The 17,002-nt window shown below is 39.6% G+C and overlaps 1 long non-coding RNA gene across 1 annotated transcript; it reads left to right on the top strand.

Moving 5' to 3' along the window:
- Window positions 1–1,995: 1,995 nt before the first annotated feature.
- LOC120105726 (uncharacterized) lies at window positions 1,996–10,525 on the top strand. Its single transcript, XR_005508043.3, has 2 exons — window positions 1,996–4,811; window positions 9,383–10,525. It is a non-coding gene; the product is annotated as an uncharacterized LOC120105726 (long non-coding RNA).
- The last annotated feature ends 6,477 nt before the right edge of the window (window positions 10,526–17,002 follow it).

The raw sequence follows: 17,002 nt of genomic DNA, 5'->3' as shown, positions 1-17,002 counted from the left end.
GTACGGCAGCAGTGGTATCAGGTAGTCGAATACAAGATGGAGAGGTATAAATGGAAGAAATAAAGTACTTCTTTAACAGCTTAGGTTGTTCTTCAGCCATCTCGACAAGTGGTGTAGATCCTATGGTTCTATAGGTACGGATTCGGCTCGAAGGGCTCTAATAGAACGCTCTATTTCAGAATCAAAAGGTACTATTCAGAAGATCTGGAACGACATCCTAGCATGCACTAAAACTCTTCTGATCAGTCAAGTGCAGTCAAGCATGCATTAAAAGAAACACATCAATCCTTATGTTTGCCCTAAAATCACTAGACAACTCCTAACTGGTTTGAAGAGGGCACCTAAGCCTCCAATCCGGTCTAATGAACTGAGTTGACCAGGTAAGCTCCCAGGTAAGTAGGGGGGTCACGATGCGTTGCAAAGGTCCCACTTAAAAACCACTTGCCTCGAACAGATGAACTGTCTCCCTTATAGGGACAAAGCTTGCCTAGACATCAACTGAGCCACAGAGCGAAATTGGTGCAACTTTCGGTGATTTTCGTCCTATTGAGCTCGAATGTCCCTAGGAGCCAACATCTAATTGATTTTAATTAAAGTGGTAGCTATGTGTGAATTGATTCACCTAATTTGGGCAAGAATCTGGTGATGAAATCCAGTTCTTATCTTGTTGGGGTGATTGCCCTTACTATGTGCGGATTAATTGGTGTATGTGTATCAAGCATGCATTCACACTTTTGCTAAAATTAAAATCAAACAATCACCACAAAATTTTAGGCTAATTGGGAATCAATTTAAATAAACAAGGTTCAGATGTTACCAAAGAAAATTTTTCCAGCAATTTTTTTTTTTTTAAAGCAAACCTCTACAGCATTTCTTTTTCAGCAGTTTTCGTTTTGATCGTCCCAAATTTCCTCTTTGATTCCTGAATAAAAGAAAATTCAAAAATTAGTAAGAGAGAAGAAGGAGATAAGGAAAGTAACAAAAAAATAGAAAATATTTTTATTTTATTTTAGATATATATATTATTTTTTTTTGAATTTTTTTTTGAAAAGAAAAACAACTATGCTAGCAATCCCCGGCAACGGTGCCAAAAATTGATAGTCAACTTTAAAGACCACGCAATAGCACGTATCTAGTAGAATAGTGATTACGGGTATCGATCCACAGGAATTGGGGTACAGTTATTTTTTTAAAAAAAATAAAAAAAAAGAGTTTGTGAAGAAAATTAAACTAAGAAATTTAATAAAAAAAGTAATGAAAATGATATCAGTTTGAGGAAACCTAGGCAAAAAATTTACCACTAACATCGGAACAAGGGTTATTTATATTTTAATTCGTTCTTGGATTAACATGCAAATTGACTACAAGCCCTATAAGCATTTAAATAAAATTTCATAAAAGTAATTTTGGAACATCCATCTTCAGTTAGCATAAAATGTCTACCCTAAACTAATGCGGCAGGACACTGCATCTTTTCTAAGCATGGGTGATCTTTTATACTTACTCAGTGATCATGAAGAATAGTTGTATAAACGTCATACTTAAAATCACAGAAATTAAATATGAGATGAAATAAAATATTCATTAGGAGCAAAATAAAGTTTATACAACTCCAAGAATAGAAATCAAAAATACAAAACCCTTGGCCCTTTGTTAGGGCTGCATCCGGCCCTAGAGAGGAGATCAGCCTTCCATATAGTTGTGGACGATAGCAGTAGCGCAGAGGACTCCGACTCCCATCACGGCTACCTCCTTCTCTTCGTCTTCTCCCTCCTTCTGACTTCCTTGAAAACTCGGCTATAGGAAGAAGTTCGCTGATCCTTTCATCCGAAGAATGCCCCCTCTGGTTTCCATGAAGAGCCTTTTATAGACTGCATACCTCCCCCTCTCTCCCCTGTTCCAAGTTGAGATAAAGATGGATCAACGGCTGCGGGATAGAGTCGATATCTTTTGATCCTTGAATTGCGGATGCTAGGATTAATCCGGAACGCTGGCTGGTGATAAGTGCTAAATAATGTATAAACTAATATCTTATTCATAGCACTTATCATTATTTTAATTCATATATTTTGTGAATTTAACATAAAAAAAATGTTACCTTCATTATTGCATTCTAATAAATTATTAAAGGTAATTCATGTTTTACTTATTTATTTACTGATTGAGTCTAATTTATGCAGGTTGAGTCAAGTTCATTAGGGATTATTCCTTGACCCAAATCGCATGCACCCTGCGATTCAAATCCTCTCAGATTTTCGATTCAGCCGTTCATCCCAACTTTATTGTTTCTTTCACATCTAACTGAGCTCGACTTTTCATGTTCTAACATTTTGTCCCAAAACTTCCCACATTGCACTGTTTAAACCCGTATCACATTTATTAGACTTTATCCTGATTGAAACCAGCCATTCCAGTCATTCCATTATCCACGAATTAATTCCCCTGCTTTACATCTCGTGCATGATCTTCCCTTCCACATTTTTCTTATCCTCTCAAGTCTCCCACGAAGCAAACCAAGCCATCCGAGTCCCAACTTCCTCCCATCCTCTCGGCTTCATGGATTGTATTCCGTCTCTCAGCCGAGATCTCCACGTCCTCCCAGCCCATGATTTATCATTCTCATCCCGTGAGCATCCCAAACCTCCCAGCTCCTCCATTTCCAGCGGAACAAATCCTATCCCGTGATCCCATGCTTCCGATTCTTCTTCCCAAACTTCACGGAAACAGAACACACAGCCAATGGATTAGATCTCCTCCCATCCGCGTGCACATCCATTCCGTGATCATCTCCCAGCCGCGATCAGCCTCCATCGACCACAGATCATCCCAATCTTCTGCCGGATAAGCTCGAGACCCATCTGCCAACCAACCCCGGCTCACGAATCCATTGGTTTCTTCCTCCCGTTCGGAATTGACTTCATCCACGGATCAGTTCACCTCCCCTGTTCCGCTTATCCCTTCCCTTCCGGATGAGAACCAGGAACTATACTTCATCCGGATTTGCTCCCAGCATCTTCAACGTCCGTTTTCTTCCTCCGAGATCTTCTCACACACCCACAGCCAAATGATCCCAACTAGATTCCGCTAGCTCCCAGCCTTCCTATCATCATCCAAGCCTCATCCTCTTCTCCGAATAACATCCAATATACGTCCCAGATTCCGTTCAGAATCCTAACTCCCACGTCTCTGCATTCATTCTTATTCTTCCCAGCCGAATCAATTCAGTTCATCCGACGTTCTCCACTGAACAAACTTCCGGCTCATCTTATCTTCATCCACGGATAAACTTTCCTTCCCAGCCGTATCCAATCTCTCATCACCCGCGATGGATTCTTCCCGAGCCGATCCACAGCTTCAAGCCAACAAATGCATCCTCCCCTGTTTCAAACAGAGTATCGTCCTTATTCAGCAACCACATAAGATTTCCAACGTCCACGCGCCAGCCTTCCTCCCGTCCGCGTGGAGCCATCTCTCCTCACATCTCGTTCAACCAAACTTCCAGCTGCCCATCGGTGGATCAAATCCCCTGCATCTGCAACAATCCGGTCTTCAACAGCTGCATCATCAGCATCCCGTTCGAATCATCCGCGATTCAAGGGATCAGCTCTCCAACTTCCTCGGCTTCATCCTCCCAAGCTTCACGACATCCAAGATGATCCTCCCATTCGGAAGAGCCACGAAACAGAAGAGAGAGGGGATGCCGAGCCTATAAAAGGAAGAGTTCTTCTCTTCAGCCGGGGCATCTCTTCTTGGGTGGAGTTCCCACTGGAATAAAAGGGGAGAGAGAACTTTTGGGTATTCCGTAAATGAATTTCCATAGAAGTTCAAGAGGGAGAAGAAGCCGGCGGAAGGAAGAGATGGAAGCCTGCTGCTGTGCTGCTGCTATCCACCACTCCATGAAAGGCTGATCTCCTCACTAGGGCTGGATGCAGCCCCAACAAAGGGACACGGGTTTTATATTTTATTTTATATTCATGGGGTTGTTTGAACTTATTGTTTTTAATGGATATCTTCTTTTGAATCATATTTAATTTCTATGATTTTAAATGTGAAGTTTGTACAACTGTTCTTCATGATCATTGAAGTAAAAATAAGATAGTCCATGCTTCGGGAAGATGCGATGTGCTGCCACCTTAGATTAGGGTAGACATTTCATGCCAACTGAAGATGGATTATGCTTAAATTACTTCTGTGAAATTTTATTCGAATGCTTATTAGGCTTGTAGCCAATTTGCATAATAATCCAAGAATAAATTAAAAATATAATTAATCCTTGTTCCGATGTTAGTGGTGAATTCCTTGCCCTAGGTTCCCCCAAACTGATCATTTTAATTGCATTTCTTATCAAATTACTTAGTGTAATAGTTTTCACAAATTCTCTTTTTCAAATATTTTTATTTTTAAAGAAAAACAATTGTACCCCAATCCTTGTGGATCGATACCCGTAATCACTATCCTACCATATACGTGCTATTGCGTGGTCTTTAAAGTTGGCTATCAATTTTTGGCACCGTTGCCGGGGATTGCTAGCACAGTTGTTTTTCTTTTCATAAAATTTTTTTTTTAAAAAAAAATAAAAATAAAATAATAATAATATATATATATCTAAAATAAAATAAAAATATTTTCTATTTTTGTTACTTTACTTATCCCTTTTTTCTCTCTTACTAATTTTTGGGTTTTTCTTTTTGTATGATTTGATCAGGAATCAAAGAGAGCATCTGGGACAATCAAAAAGGGAACTGCTGGAAAAGGAATGCTGTCGAGGTTTGCCTAAATTTTTTTCAAAATTGCTGGGGAAATTCTCTTTGGTAACCTCTAAACCTTTCTTATTTAAATTTCCTTTTGTGGTGATTGTTTGATTTTAAATTCAGCAAAAGTGTGAATGCATGCTTGATACACATACACCACTTAATCCGCACATAGTAAGGGCAATCCCCCCAACAAGATAAGAACTGGATTTCATCACCAGATTCTTGCCCAAATTAGGTGAATCAATTTTCACATAGCTATCCCTTTGACTAAAATCAATTAGACGTTGGCCCCTAGGGACATTCGAGCTCAATAGGACGAAGATCACCGAAAGTTGCACCAATTTCGCTTTGTGGCTCAGTTGATGTCTAGGCAAGCTTTGTCCTAAGGGAGACAGTTCATCTGTTCGAGACAAGTGGTTTTTAAGTGGGACCTTTGCAACGCATCGTGACCCCCCCACTTACCTGGGAGCTTACCTGGTCAACTCAGTCATTAGACCGGATTGGAGGCTTAGGTGCCATCTTCAAACCAGTTAGGAGCTGTCTAGTGATTTTAGGGTGAACATAAGGAATTGTGTTTTTCTTGCATGCTTGACTGTACTGATCAGAGGAGTCTTAGTGTATGCTAGGGTGTCGTTCTAGATCTCTTGAATTAGTACCGTTTGACTCTGAAATAGAACGTTCTATTAGGGCCCTTCGAGCCGAAATCCGTACTTATAGAACCCTAGGATCTGCTTCACCTATCAAGATGGCTGAAGAACAACCCAAGCTGTTAAAGGAGTACTTCACTCCTTCCATTTATACCTCGCCATCTTGTATTCGACTACCTGATACCACTGCTGCTGTACAGTTTGAGATTAAGTCTAGTGTCATCCAAATGCTTCCCTCTTTTTATGGACTTAACAATGAAGATCCATACAAACATTTAGATGAGTTCCTTGAGATCTGCACCACTGTAAAAATTCAAAACTTCACTGATGACGCTCTGAAACTTAGGTTATTCCCTTTTTCTCTTAAGGATAGAGCTAAGCAGTGGCTCCATTCATTAGAAGCTAATTCCATTCTTTCATGGGTTCAAATGCAACATGAATTCCTAAAAAAATATTTTCCCATAGGAAGAACAAACCAATTTAGGCGTGCTATCACGAGCTTCTCCCAATCTGACGGGGAAGAATTTCATGAAACTTGGGAAAAATTTAGAGATTTACTCCGAAAATGCCCGCATCATCAAATACCCAAGTGGCAATTAGTGCAATGCTTTTATGACGGACTGTCCGAATGAAATCGTCAAATGGTTGATGCTTCTTGTGGGCGAACTTTCATGCTTAAGAGTGAGCATGAGGCATGGCAGATGTTTGAAAACCTTAATGAAAATTCCCTCCACCATGCCTCCTCTGCTCGTCAAGCACCCTTGAGTTCTCAAAGAAAAGGGACCATATATGAAGTTAGCCAGTCCATAGGTTTATCTGACAAAGTAGATGCACTATCCCGCAAGTTGGACCAGCTAATGTCGAGAGAACAGTTTCCATATTTTCCCCAAGCACAAGTTTTCGCTCTTTGCTCTAGCCCTTCTCACCCTATTCATGAATGTCCTTCGGCAGCTCAATTTTCTGAATTTGTGCAAGAACAAGTCAACGCTGCTCAAACACAGCCTAGACCGGGTAATGATCCGTATTCTAACACTTATAACCCGGGATGGCGCAACCATCCAAATTTTTCTTGGAAGCAGCAGACTCCCAATACTTTCCAACCTTATTCCCAAAACTTTCAACCATTCCAGAATATTAATCCCTACCGTCCTTCGACTCAATTTCAACACACTCCTCCTCCACCCCATAGAAACACAGCCTTTGAGAAGAAAGTGTTGACCTCCCTTCAAGATTTGGAAACCATTACACAATTGGTGCACTCTCACACGCAATCGATCGCCAAGCTAGAATCCCAAATGGGGCAACTAGCTAATGCAATGAACAAGCGAGAGGAAGAAAAGCTTTCAAGCCAACCAGTGAGTAATCCTAGGGGACAATACATGGCTCAAGAAAATCAACTAAATACAATTCATCATGAACAAGCCAATGCTTTGACTACCCTAAGGAGTGGACGTATAGTAGACAATAGGATTGGGGAGGATAACAATAAGGAAGGTAAAGAAGAGGATAGAAATGTGTCAAATGAAAATCTAAAACCTTCTTCTTCTTCTTCAGCTAGTCCACCTTCTGCCAAAACTCATATCCCAAAGGCCCCATTTCCTAAAGCTCTTAATTCACCCTCTTCCTTTGGCAAAAAGGAAACTTCACTAGAGGAGATGATGGAGGTTTTCAAACAAGTCAAAATCAATCACCCGCTTCTTGATGCTATTAGACAAGTTTCCTCCTATGCCAAATTTCTTAAAGACCTTTGTACCCAAAAGCGAAAATCTAGGACACATGTGCCTAAAAAAGTCTTCCTAACTGAGCAAGTGAGTTCTATTCTCCAACACAACACCCCTCCAAAATTTAAAGATCCTGGTGCTCCCACCATCTCCTGTGTCTTAGGAAATAATTTCATTGATCGAGCACTCTTAGATCTAGGGGCAAGTGTCAACCTTTTACCTTACTCAGTTTATGAGAAACTTGGGTTAGGTGAGTTTAAACCAACCTCGGTATTCCTTCAATTGGCTGATCGATCTGTAAAAATACCACGAGGAATAATTGAAGATGTTCTTGTCAAGGTAGACAAATTCTATTTTCCAGTAAATTTTATCGTCCTTGATATGGAACATGAGCCTAATCCTAAGAAACAAATCCCCGTGATCCTTGGACGCCCCTTTTTAGCTACAGCCAATGCGAGTATAAATTGTAGAACTGGGGTGATGAATATATCCTTTGGGAATATGAAGGTCAAGTTAAATATATTTCGTGCCTCTGATCAACCTGCAAAAGAAGTTGAGTGCTTCCTAATAGACAAAATGGACGATTTTGTAGAAGAAACCCTTCCCTATATTTTGGCAGATAACCATCTGAAAACATACTTGGCCCATTTTGACTTTGATATAGACAAGGCCATAGAAGCAGTCAACTTCCTGCCCAACAATCAGTCTTCCACAAATTTTCTTTCTTGGAGAACCCCGCATGAACCCGGTATGATTTGATAAGGATGCACTGCGTCTGGCTGAAGACGTTAAACTTAGCGCTTGTTGGGAGGCAACCCAATTCTTGTAGGTTATTTTTGCATATTTTCTTGTCGCATTTTTGTTATTTTCTTAACAAGATCCCTCATATTACTGATGCAACTACGGTAAAATGCTTCTATCCTCCATATGCATCATATTTTCGTCCAAAATAAAATATATATATAAAAAAATAAAAATAATAATATAATATTCAAAAAAAAAACATTGAGGACAATGTCTGATCTAGGTTGGGGGGTATAGGTTTCAAATTTTTGAAGGAATTTTTCGCATTTTCATATTTTTGAGTGAATTTCAAAAAAAAAAATCTAATTTCTATGCCTTAGTGCTGAAATGATAATCACATAAAGTATATAAAATCTAAAAAAGCCTAATGACTAGTCAGGAGTAAGACAATTTGAGTTCTTTTTATTAAAAGTTCTTTTAGCGAGTTGTAAGATAATTTTTACTTTGGAATTTCACAACACACATGGCCTGCACTTCTAAGGGTTAGGTTCAACATTATGTTGTTAAGTTTGGTAGCAACCTTGAGTCCTGATGAATCATTCCTATCTAATTCACTATTATCCAATGTTTAAAAAAAAAGAAAAAAAAAAGAAAAAAAAAAGAGAAGAAGTGAATTTAGTCAGGTACATCGAAAAGGGCTACCTATTGTCAAAGCCGTCGTTGTAAAAAATAGAGAAAGAGAAAATAATATTGACCTTGAAAAAGGTGATAGTGTGAAAGCCGTCGTTGTAAAATTCGAGTAAACTGGAATATTACAGATAAAGCCCATGAGGTATTAAAGTAAATATCCATAATTCTCGAAATCCTGCAAGATAGGATGATTTTGAATCAGTGATTAGGTCTTATACGATCAATTCTTGGAAACTACTAGCTTTAGCAGTATTTTGGGAAATCTAAAGCCTTAGCTTGTGTATGGTTCAGATATCACTGAGCACCCAAGTATAAATATGCCTTACAACTCTCTAACAGAAATTTAATGACTTCAACTTAAGTTGCATACTGACCTAAGATTTGGGCTGACTTAGTAATTAAAACTTTGTGTGCTTTTGAAGTTATTGGCACTTATGCATTTAAAATTAGATTTTAATAAAATAAATTAGAGACCACAGTTTGTGGGTATCTGAGCCGAAAACCCTCACGAAACAAAACTCATCCACTAGGGCCACCTAGGGTTTTAAAGCCTTATTGCATATGGTAAATGCAATCGCTATTTCTGCGAAAGTGAGTTAGTTTTTATTTTGCTCGAGGACTAGCAAAATATAGGTTAGGGGGTGTGATAAGTGCTAAATAATGTATAAACTAATATCTTATTCATAGCACTTATCATTATTTTAATTCATATATTTTGTGAATTTAACATAAAAAAAATGTTACCTTCATTATTGCATTCTAATAAATTATTAAAGGTAATTCATGTTTTACTTATTTATTTACTGATTGAGTCTAATGTATGCAGGTTTTACTTACCAAACCTCCCAGCTCCTCCATTTCCAGCGGAACAAATCCTATCCCGTGATCCCATGCTTCCGATTCTTCTTCCCAAACTTCACCGAAACAGAACACACAGCCAATGGATTAGATCTCCTCCCATCCGCGTGCACATCCATTCCGTGATCATCTCCCAGCCGCGATCAGCCTCCATCGACCACAGATCATCCCAATCTTCTGCCGGATAAGCTCGAGACCCATCTGCCAACCAACCCCGGCTCACGAATCCATTGGTTTCTTCCTCCCGTTCGGAATTGACTTCATCCACGGATCAGTTCACCTCCCCTGTTCCGCTTATCCCTTCCCTTCCGGATGAGAACCAGGAACCATACTTCATCCGGATTTGCTCCCAGCGTCTTCAACGTCCGTTTTCTTCCTCCGAGATCTTCTCACACACCCACAGCCAAATGATCCCAACTAGATTCCGCTAGCTCCCAGCCTTCCTATCATCATCCAAGCCTCATCCTCTTCTCCGAATAACATCCAATATACGTCCCAGATTCCGTTCAGAATCCTAACTCCCACGTCTCTGCATTCATTCTTATTCTTCCCAGCCGAATCAATTCAGTTCATCCGACGTTCTCCACTGAACAAACTTCCGGCTCATCTTATCTTCATCCACGGATAAACTTTCCTTCCCAGCCGTATCCAATCTCTCATCACCCGCGATGGATTCTTCCCGAGCCGATCCACAGCTTCAAGCCAACAAATGCATCCTCCCCTGTTTCAAATAGAGTATCGTCCTTATTCAGCAACCACATAAGATTTCCAACGTCCACGCGCCAGCCTTCCTCCCGTCCGCGTGGAGCCATCTCTCCTCACATCTCGTTCAACCAAACTTCCAGCTGCCCATCGGTGGATCAAATCCCCTGCATCTGCAACAATCCGGTCTTCAACAGCTGCATCATCAGCATCCCATTCGAATCATCCGCGATTCAAGGGATCAGCTCTCCAACTTCCTCGGCTTCATCCTCTCAAGCTTCACGGCATCCAAGATGATCCTCCCATTCGGAAGAGCCACGAAACAGAAGAGAGAGAGGGGATGCCGAGCCTATAAAAGGAAGAGTTCTTCTCTTCAGCCGGGGCATCTCTTCTCGGGTGGAGTTCCCACGAGAATAAAAGGGGAGAGAGAACTTTTGGTATTTCGGGAATGAATTTCCATAGAAGTTCAAGAGGGAAAAGAAGCCGGCGGAAGGAAGAGATGAAAGCCTGCTGCTGTGCTGCTACCATCCACCACTCCATGGAAGGCTGATCTCCTCACTAGGGCTGGATGCAGCCCTAACAAAGGGACACGGGTTTTATATTTTATTTTATATTCTTGGGGTTGTATGAACTTATTGTTTTTAATGGATATCTTCTTTTGGATCATATTTAATTTCTGTGATTTTAAATGTGAAGTTTGTACAACTGTTCTTCATGATCATTGAAGTAAAAATAAGATAGTCCATGCTTAGGAAAGATGCGATGTGCTGCCACCTTAGATTAGGGTAGACATTTCATGCCAACTGAAGATGGATTATGCTTAAATTACTTCTGTGAAATTTTATTCGAATGCTTATTAGGCTTGTAGCCAATTTGCATAATAATCCAAGAATAAATTAAAAATATAATTAATCCTTGTTCCGATGTTAGTGGTGAATTCCTTGCCCTACGTTCCCCCAAACTGATCGTTTTAATTGCATTTCTTATCAAATTACTTAGTTTAATAGTTTTCACAAATTCTCTTTTTCAAATATTTTTATTTTTAAAGAAAAACAACTATACCCCAATCTCTGTGGATCGATACCCGTAATCACTATCCTACCAGATACGTGCTATTGCGTGGTCTTTAAAGTTGACTATCAGCTGGTTCGGAAGTAGTGGGTAGGCTGGGATCTAGGGTGAATCCGTAGATGAGGAGAGGATGAGGATGCTAGATTCGGCTGGGAGGATGTTGTTCCGAAACAGGGGAAGATTCAGGACGTGGCCGACTTGTGATGTGAGGAAGAACATTCGGGATTCGGAAGTGATGAAGCTGAGACGGCTGGCAGCTAGAAAGAAATCTGGGAGATTTGGAAGCAGGGGAGATGAGCAAGATGCGCAAGCAAAGATCATGGGAATCGGCTGGTAGTGATTCCGGAACAGAGGAATTCGTAGATGCTGGGAGTTAAGATTGGATCCTGAGTTCGGTGGGAACAGGGGATTCAGATAAGGAAGCAAAGCTGGATTTGTGAGCGTGGATATGGATGAAACGAATCTGGAAGAAAAGGATCATGGGATAAGCTTTCTTCCGACTGGGAGGAGATCTTTGGATGCCGTGTTTGCTGGTCCGTGAGGTTTGGGAGGATGAAGTCGCATCATGGAATGAATGCGGTTGCTGGGTTCATGCAGACGGAAGGGAAGATGAAGTTGAGGAGGGATTTGCGGACGGTGGGACTTGATGGATGCTGAAAGGGATGAAGGCGGGACGAGCTGGGGGATGGGATTTGAGTTTATCCCGTGAAGATGGAGGGAACGGCTGGAAGTGAAGACTATTGTGAAGACACGATGGGAAGAGGATGAGGATGCTGGGACGTTGGGGATTTCATGAGATCAAGCCGGAAGAGAAGAATCTATTCTTTGGACATGGGAGGGAAGGATTTAAGGAGGAAGAGAATCACGAAGAAGATGGGATTGAGCTGGCTCTATTTTGAAGAAGAGGATAAGAGGATAAGCGCGGAATGGATGTGGATGAAGCTCACAGGCGTGAGGGATAATGTGAATGGCTGGGAAACGGAAGAGGCCAACGCTAGAATTCTTTAGGATCCGTGCGGCTAGAGATGATATATTTTGAGATCTTAGAGACAAATGATTGAAGGGATTCTATTATTTTTAAAGTTAAAACAGGAGAATTGGAACACGTAGAAAGAGAGTTGGAACGAGTGAGAAGAAATTTAGGTAAACTTGTAAAAAGTCAGGAATTAATAGGAAGCACTGGGTTTTAGAGAAGAGTTCTTGGAGTCGACTCTGGAGGATGTGAAATGATGTAGTGTCAGTTTAGGCTTTACCTAATTAAGCTTGACTCGACCTACATACATTAAGCTTAATCAGTAAATAAATAAGTAAAACTTGAATTACTTTTAATAATTTATTAAAATGCAATGATGAAGGTAACACAGTTTTTTAGTTGAATTTACAAAATATGTGAATTAAAATAATGATAAGTGCTATGAATAAGATATTAATTTGTACATTATTTAGCACTAATCAGAATTTCATATGCTTCGGTAGTGGGATCTATAATGTACGCCATAACATGTACTAGACCAAACGTGGCATACTCACTAGGAGTAGTGAGTAGATACCAGTCTGATCCAGGTAGCAACCACTGGAAGGTTGTAAAAATCATCCTTAAGTATTTGAGAAATACTAAGGACCAGTGACTTATCTATGGTGATTCTGACTTGAAACTTGAGGGTTATACTGATTCCAGTTTTCAGTCAGATCGAGATGATAGCAAGAGCGTGTTGGGTTATATCTTTACTCCTAAGGGTGGTGCTATCTGCTGAAAAAGTTCGAAGCTGCACAGAGTGGCAGATTCTACAGAAAATTGATACAAAAGAAAATCTGACTGACCCATTTATCAAAGTCATCGGCATCAAAGAGTTCAACGAATACAAGTCCAAGATGGGTACTAGATACTTTGCTGATTGGCATTAGGCTAAGTGGGAGTTGTTGGGATTTGTATCCTAAGTGTCAATCGTCAGTATATTGATGATTGAATTTTGTAAATGAATTGATAAATTAATAAAGTGTTATTTGGCATTATTCATCATTTCATTGTACATCTTCAAATGAACTCTTACATGATGAAGTCCTTAGGACTTATTTTATGATAAAGGAGGATTTATCTTCGAGTCCTTAAAACTGTTCGCGATCAAATGATATGTTGTTACTAGGACGACAGCATTATCGAGATTAAGTTGTTGTATTACATATACGTTGGTTGTCCTCTTAACCAAGGAGTGTGGAGACACTAATATGTCACACAGGTGAAGTGTAGGAGTACATTTCACTGAACATGACCAATTCCGGAACACTCTACTATTAAGAGATGTTCCGAGTGGATATAGGTATAAGTATCCCTCAGACCTGAGATCACCAAAGTGATTAGCAAGCAACTCACTGTACTTTGGTACCGGACTACCTGAATTTCTAATTTAGTGACGGAAGGTCACTGGGTGCAGTCAAGTACTTGCGTAGTCAGTTGTGAGTCAAGATGGAATTGACCCCTCCTGGAAATAGGAGATAATGTCTTGTGATTAATTTAGCAAAATCTTGGCCAGGGTAATCCCAGTGAGGAGCCACGGGATATCTAAAGTTAATCAAATAATGGATGTACTAATTATAGGATTGACAGTGAGCTTTAAGTCATCCTGGCATTAGGAGTCAAAGGGATAAATTATACGGTAACCATAGTCCAAGGGTTCTTGAATGTTGCTTTGCAATCATTCGGCCTATCGGGACGTCGGGTACCATTGCTAGATGGTCATTTCGATAGTACAAGAAGTTGTTCTTGTGCTACCGGCTTAGGTTCGAACCTATGGGGTCACACGCATAAAAGTTTCTAGATTGATCAAATGGCTGATTGATGATTAAGAATCATTCAAGGATAATTTGGTCAATTCGATTGACAAATTATCCTAAGCAAAAGTTGCATTAAAATAATTATTGAATTATTGAAGGATTAATTAGCAATTAGATTGATAATAAACTCAATTTGATTGAGTAATTGGGCTTAAGTTGAGCCAAATTGAATAGGATTCAATTTGGGCTGCATCAGGGTTTGACCTAATTGGATTAGGTTCAACCCAAGTAGATTGAGCTTGACCCAATTGATGGGACTTGACCCAATTGGATTGGGCTTGATCCAAATCAATTAGGAGACCTTATTTGATGAGGATTATGAGTCCAAATAATTAGAATTGGATAAGAAGAAGAATCCCTAAATTTTAGGAACTCATCCTTATCTTCTTGGAGAAGAATGACACCTTGATTTATCCCCAATATTAACCATTCCGCCTATCCTCTCTATTTTTAGCCAAAAATTGGTATAAGAAGAGAGAAGGCGTGGGGCTATATTTCCTATAAAAATGGCACCTCAAATCTTCCTAAAAAGATTTAGATGAATTTTCTAATTTGTAGGGATTGCATGGTACATGAAATAGGGTGGTTGCGGCTGAACTTTGGATGCATGAATTCCTATCTTTGATCCAAAATGCACAAAATTTGGATATATTTATCTCCTCTTAGCTGCCAAATAACCAAAATTTTTTGGAGATTTTATCAGCCAAATTAATTGGCTAAATTAGATGGGAGGCGTGGGGGGGTCTTTTGCCTATAAAAGACCCCCATGCCTAGGGTTCATCATATACAATATTTAGAGGTTTCAAAAAATTCTGAAAAAATTTCTTGAGGGCCTCCATCCCTTCTTCTCCTTCTTCCTCACGTCCATCCTCCATCTCCTTGAAGAATAATCAAAGGTTGAGTGTTTAGAAGGAGAAAGCTTCAGCCATTGCAACGTTCCTGCGCAAGCTAGCACTCCTACGGAAGACGATCTACCTAGGGCTTCGCGTGTACTTCTCATAGAGGCCATTCGTGTACGTGGCTGCGAAGTCAAGAATCAGATCCATAAGTTTCTTCCATCATAAAAGATATTAATTCTATATTAATCTTTTATTTTGGAGTCAGGATCTAGGTTCGATTCTCCGAGATTTTATCCTCCTTTGGGGCTCCTCACATAGGATTATGCCGGCTTACAATGCTGATTTCTAGATTTGATCTTGCAAGCATGCACGACTTAAATTGTTTGATTCAATTTTTTCGCCGTGTTTTTGAAACTTAAAAAGAACTACGTATGGCTTGATCCCCTTTATGAAGGGGCACGTAGGCAACCCGATTAGGTTCAGCCATGGTTAAAAAAAAAAAAATTCAGCATTCTTAACACCGAAGAACCTAGGATTCACTTTCAATTGTGTCCCAAAGCTAATTTTTTAATTGTAAGAAATTGGTGTATGTATATATTTTATTAAAATGAATAAAAATTTATTCTGACATTTTTCTATTCATCACAAGTGTTACATCTTCAAATTGAACTCCTATGTATTGTGATGCAGTCCTTAGGACTAATTTAGTGGATAAAGGAGGTTTTATCATTTAGTCCTTAAACCAGTTTGCGACCAAATGATGAGCTGTCAGTTGGACGATAGCTATGTCAAGTATAGGTCGTTGTGTGCCATTTAGTTGGTTATCCTCTTAAACCAAGGAGTGTGGAGACACTGTATAACATACAGGTGAGATATAGAAGTACATCGTCACTGAATAGTGACTCACCTGCGTAGCACTCCACTGTCGGAAGTTAGCTAGCAAAGCATATGGGCATAAGTACCCCTTAGATCTGAGACTGTCACGGTGACTTGCAAGCAACTCACTGTACTTAGGCACTGGACGACCTGAATTTCTAATTCAGGGATTGGAAGGATGCTGGGTGCAGTCAAGTGCTCGCGAAGTCTGTGTATGAGTCAAGATGGGATTGACCGCTCCAGATTATAGGAGTTGATGTCTCGCTGTATTTCAATTCAGTAAAATCTTGGCCAGGGTAAACCAAGTGATAGGTCACTTGATTTGATTATTTGAAATACACTATCGATGACCGGATCCAGAGCTGAGAAGGAGCTATTTTCAGTGGAGTCTCCAGGAGAATGAACGAATAGATGGAAGCCCGCTGTTGCGCTGCTGCTGTCGCCCACGACTCAATGGAAGGCTAATCTCCTCTCCAGGGCTGGATGCAGCCCTAGCAAAAGGATAAGGATTTTATATTTTTTTATTTCTATTCTTGGGGTTGTATGAACTTATTATTTTTAATGGATATCTTCTTTTATCTCCCATTTAATTTTTGTGATTTTAAATGTGGAGTTTATACAATTGTTTTTCATGATCACTAAGTAATATAAGATAGTTCATGCTTAAGGAAGATGTGGTGTGCTACCACCTTAGATTAGGGTAGACATTTCATGCCAACTAAAGATGGATTATTCCCAAATTGCTTTTGTAAATTTCTATTTAAATGCTTATTAGGCTTGTAGCCAATATGCATGTTAATCCAAGAATAAAATAAATTACATATAACCCTTATTCCGATGTTAGTGGTAAATTTCTTGCCCTAGGTTCCCCCAAACTGATATCATTTTAATTGCATTTCTCGTAAATTATTTAGTTCAATAGTCTTCCCAAACTTTTTTTTTAAATATTTTTTTAAGAAAATAACTGTACCCCAATCCCTGTGGATCGATACCCGTAATCACTATCCTACCAGATACGTGCTATTGCGTGGTCTTTAAAGTTGACTATCAATTTTTGGTGCTGTTGCCGGGGATTGCTAGCATAGTTGTTTTTCTTTTCATTAAAAAAAAACTTTCAAAAAAAAATATATATCTAAAATAAAATAAAAATATTTTTTATTTTTACTTTACTTATCTCCTTTTTCTCTCTTACTAATTTTTGATTTTTCTCTTTGCATTATTTAATCAGGAATCGAAGAGGAAGTCTGGGACGATCAAAAAGGGAACTG

This window comes from Phoenix dactylifera, chromosome 7 (assembly GCF_051530095.1).
Source record: "Phoenix dactylifera cultivar Ajwa chromosome 7, Ajwa_hap1_PhDact_Kaust_v1.1, whole genome shotgun sequence".
Classification (NCBI taxonomy): domain Eukaryota; kingdom Viridiplantae; phylum Streptophyta; class Magnoliopsida; order Arecales; family Arecaceae; genus Phoenix; species Phoenix dactylifera.
Note: the sequence above shows the minus strand (reverse complement) of the source record. Positions and strands in the feature narration are given on the sequence as shown.